At 41.3% G+C, this 4,801-nt stretch overlaps 1 pseudogene across 1 annotated transcript in view; it reads right to left on the bottom strand.

Moving 5' to 3' along the window:
* Window positions 1–2,104: 2,104 nt before the first annotated feature.
* The window catches only part of LOC116101408, a 3,501-nt pseudogene continuing 804 nt past the window's right edge, over window positions 2,105–4,801 (bottom strand). The window contains exon 2 of the transcript XR_004122835.1: window positions 2,105–2,116. The product of XR_004122835.1 is annotated as a mitochondrial import receptor subunit TOM40 homolog pseudogene (transcript). The remainder of the gene's footprint in view (window positions 2,117–4,801) is intronic.

The raw sequence follows: 4,801 nt of genomic DNA, 5'->3' as shown, positions 1-4,801 counted from the left end.
AGAACTCCTCAGAGTCAAGCTGTCTCTGTGATCCTGTGATTCTGGGATCCTGTGAACCTGGGCTTGTTCGAGCACTGGGAGTGCAGCAGCTTCCTCTGTGTGTTGTGGGACTGGCTGCAGAGCTTGTGCCCAAGGTCCACTCAGGACACCAGCCCAGAGAGACTGGAAGGAACCCAAGCCACTCTCCTGGCAGAGTTCCTGTATGCCTAGTCTCTCTGGTCCCAGTTACTCCAGGTGTTGGGACAGATGTTGGTTCCTCCTCACCTCTGATCCTGAGAGTATCAGAGCGTCTGGGAGTGGAGCTTCCTCTGGGTGTTGTGGGACTGGCTGCAGAGCTTGTGCCCAATGTCTGCTCAGGACACCAGCCCAGAGAGACTGGAAGAAGCCCGAGCTACTCTGCTGGTGGAGTTCCATAAGTTAATTTTTTATACAACCATTTTTCTGAAGGTGTTTATCCGCTGTAGGAAATCTCTGTCAGAATTTTGGGGTTCCCTTTTGTATACTATCATATCATCCACAAATAGTGAAACTTTGACTTCTTCCTTTCCAAATTGTATCTCCTTGATCTTCTTTAGTCGCCTTATTACTCTGGCTAGTACTATATTGAATAGATAGGGAGAGAATGGGAACTCTTGCTTTGTCCCTGATTTTAGTGGAACTGCTTTAAGTTTCTCTCCATTTAGTTTGATGTTGACTATTGACTTGCTGTGTATTGCTTTGAATATGTTTACATATGTGGCTTCTATCCATGGTCTCTCTAATACTCTTAACATAAAGGGGTGTTGGATTTTTTTTTATTATTAGATATTTTCTTTACTTACATGTAAATTTCTCCTTTCCCAGTTTCCCCCCCAAAAAACAAACAAACAAACAAACAAACAAAAACAGCAAGAACAAACCCCTGTTGCCTCCTCCTCCCCATGCCTGCTACCCCACCCTCCCCCACTTATTGGCCCTGGCATTCCCCTACACTGGGGCACAGAACCTTCACAGGGTCAAGGTCCTCTCCTCCTATTGATGATCGAATTTGCAATCCTCTACTATACACGTGCTGCCAGAACAATCAGACCCACCATGTGCAGTCCTTGGTTGGTAGTTGAACCTCTGGGAGCTCTGAGGGTACTAGTTAGTTCATATTGTTGTTCGTCCTAAGAGGCTGCAAACCCCTCAGCTCCATAGGTCCTTTCTCTAACTCCTTCATTGGGGACTGTGTACTCAGTTCAATGGACGGCTGTGAGCCTCTACATCTGTATTAGTCAGGTACTGTCAGAGCCTTTTAGGAGATAGCTATATTTAGGCTGGCTTGTCCTTCCTTCAGTCTCTGCTCCATAGTTAATCTCTGCAACTCCTTCCGTGGGTATTTGGTTCCCCCTTTTAAGAAGGAATGAAATGTCCACATTTTGGTCTTCCTTCTTCTTGAGTTTCTTGTGGTTCATGGGTTGTTCTTCCTATACTCCAAACTTCTGGGCTAATAACCACTTATCAGAGAGTGCATACATGTGTATTCTTTTGTGATTGGGCTACCTCACTCAGGATGATATTCTCCAGATCCATCCATTCTTAGCGCAGTAGGTGTTGGATTTTTAAAAGGAATCCTGAACAATAAAACTTCAGGAAGATTCACCATCCCTGCCCACAAGCTGTACTACCAAGCAATAGTAGTAAAAACTGTATTGGTATAGAAACAGACACTTTGATCAATGGAATCAAATCAAAGAACCAGACATAAATTTACAAACCTATGTACAAGAAGCAAAAACCATACAATATGGTCAAGAACACATCTTCAAAAACTTGATTTCATCTTCTTTTTCTGTCCTATAGCTAATTATATTTTGATAAATTAAATGCTTCATTTTCTGAGTTGAAGGTTAATCATATTTGAGGGTACAGAAAGAGAATACAGAAAGTCAACACCAACAAATTCATTGCATTTATTATTATGAAAAAACATAAGACACTACATCCAAACAGACCCTCTAGACAGTAAAGTGGGCAAAGAGCAGGTTTGCCACACTACAATGTTATGTCAAGTTAAAGAGGTGAAGTGTCACCTCATCATAGTCATGATATAGAGCATGTGTAGAGAGGTTCTGTTCAGTGTTCAGTCCAGTACCTGTGGAGAGATACAACACATACATGAGCACATGATGACAGTTGCCCATACACCTGCATCTCCTCCAGCCCCACCTATCTTCATGACATCTAGAATTTTCTATGTTTCAGTCAAAAATTATAACTGCCAAATGTGAATACTTAGGAATCAAAAAGTATTATATTTAGGAAGAAAAGCCAATGAAAATTTGTTAATGGCTTCCTGATTAACTTTATTTAAACTGACCCAAACCACATGATTGTAAGGTTTATATACAATCATGGAGTAATATAAACACTGTGTAACTTAAATGGCATAAGACACAATGAACTGGGCTGATCCTGTGAATTAGTAGAGCTGAGATGTAGGTATCATATTCAGGGAAACTTAGAAACAAGGAATAATCTCTATCTAGAGCACTCTTTTTCTTTGATCCAGTCTTTCTTCTATCAGTGTGAATTTTAGTTTTTAGTTGCTATTTTAAACATTAACAAATGTTATAGAGATTAATGAGATTTGGTGTGATATACCCACATATTGTATGTTATCTATGTCTGTCCTGTTGTTTGTTTGGTTGGTTGGATGGGTGTTTGGTTTTTGTTATTATGGTTATTCTTTTTTTTTTTCAATTACCATTAACTAGAGTGGGAAGAGAAACTATAACTGAGAAAATATCTCTATTAAATTGGCCTTTGGACAGGACTATGGAGAACTTTCTTGATTGAAAATTGATGTAGGAAGGCTTAGCTCATTGGTAGACAGTGCTACTCCTGGCCTGGTACTCCTGGATAGTATATAAGAAAGCAGGCTGATATTTACAATAGTGTCAGGGTTTGGTGACTGTATATTGGATGAATCCCCAGAAGGGACAGTCTCTGGATGATCTTTTCTTCAGCCTCTGCTCCACACTTTGTCTCTTTATCTCTTCCCATGGGTATTCTATTTACCCTTCTAAGAAGGACCAAAGCACCCACATTTTGGTCTTCCTTCTTATTGAGCTTTGTGTGATCAGTGAATTGTATCTTGGGTATTCAGAGCTTTTGGGATAATATCCACTTATCGGTGAGTGCGTACCATGTGTTTTCTTTTGTGATTGGGTTACCTCACTCAGGATAATATTTTCCAGTTCCATCCATTTGCCTAAGAGTTCCATGAATCCATCATATTTAATAGTTGAGTAGTACTCTATTGTGTAAATATACCACATTTTCTGAATCCATTCCTTTGTTGAAGGACATCTGGGTTCTTTCCAACTTCTGGCTATTATAAATAAGGATTCTATAAACATAGTAGAGTATGTGCCCTTGTTATATGTTGGAGAATCTTTTGGGTATATGCCAGGAGTGTGAGCATGATATAGCTGTTTCCTGAAGAGACCCTGCCAGAGCCTTACAGATACAGAGGTGGGTGGATGCTCACAGACAACCACTGGACTGAGCATAGGGTCCCCAGTGGAGAAGTTAGAGAAAGGACAGAGGAGGTGAAGGAGTTTGCAACCCCATAGGAAGAACAACAATATCAACCAACCAGAAGCCCCAGAGCTCCCAGGAACTAAGCCACCAACCGAGGAGTACACATGGCTCCAGATGCATATGTAGCTGAGAATGGCCTTGCCAGGCATCAATAGAAGGAGAGATACTTGGTCCTATGAAGGCTCAATAGATGCCCCAACTTAGGGGAATAGAGTGCAGGGAGGCGGGCATGGGTAGGTGGGTGGAGGAACACCCTCATAGAAGCAGGGGGAGGGAGGAGGGGATAAGGGGTTTCTAGGAGGGGAAAACCAGGAAAGGGGATAACATTTGAAATGTAAAAAAGGAAAAATCCAATAAAAATATATAAATACATGGGAAAAAGAAAAAGAAAGCAGACTGAGAAAGCCACAGGGGACAAGCCACTAAGCAGCATCTCTCCATAGCCTGTGCTTCAGTTCATGCTTCTATTGCCTTCCTTGAGCTAACTTCCTCATGAACTACACATGTAAGCTAAAACAAATCCTTTCCTCCCCAAGTTGCTTTTGATCATATTTATCACAGCAGCAGAAACCTTGATAAGATGATATCAATTCTCTTTTCTACACCCACTCCTCTACCTCCTATCCTCCTTCCCAGTCTCTAATACTTTCTTGCTAGAGACCAGCTTCAGCTGCAAGATTCTAGTATGGAAAATGGGAAGGGGGGCATTGGCCAAAGTGAAGACACTGAGCACCTGTTGACTTTTAAGCAAGTGGCCCCGAATTGCTCGGGCATCTTTATTCATACATTCACAATCCTGCTCCACTGATTATTGATATCATTGGAAATTTTATTAAAAGAAATCATAACATCAGAATTAAAAAAACTTCCATCATCGCAAAAGTCCCCAATAGTTTCCTTTCCTTCTTCCACACTCCCGATGGGTCAGTTACCCCCTAACTTTATTTTGCACTGCGTAGCACTACTTTGGCAAGCCAAAAATAAATGTCTAGCCAGGCATGTCCTGTAGACATGAGGACATGGCCAGTTGGTAGCTGTTGACTCATATTTTTCAAAACCTTACTTTTATTTTTTTTTCCATGTGTATTTTTTGTTTTTTAAGGTTTTTTTTCTGTAAAATGTCCCGGTCTTCCATAACTTATAAACATGATTTCTATGGAGGGGTAGAGGGGAAAGTGACAGGCGGCCCGGCGCTCCTCTGCTGCCCTCAGGAGGACAGGGACATCAAGTCTTT

Source organism: Mastomys coucha, unplaced genomic scaffold (assembly GCF_008632895.1).
Source record: "Mastomys coucha isolate ucsf_1 unplaced genomic scaffold, UCSF_Mcou_1 pScaffold21, whole genome shotgun sequence".
Lineage (NCBI taxonomy): Eukaryota > Metazoa > Chordata > Mammalia > Rodentia > Muridae > Mastomys > Mastomys coucha.
Note: the sequence above shows the minus strand (reverse complement) of the source record. Positions and strands in the feature narration are given on the sequence as shown.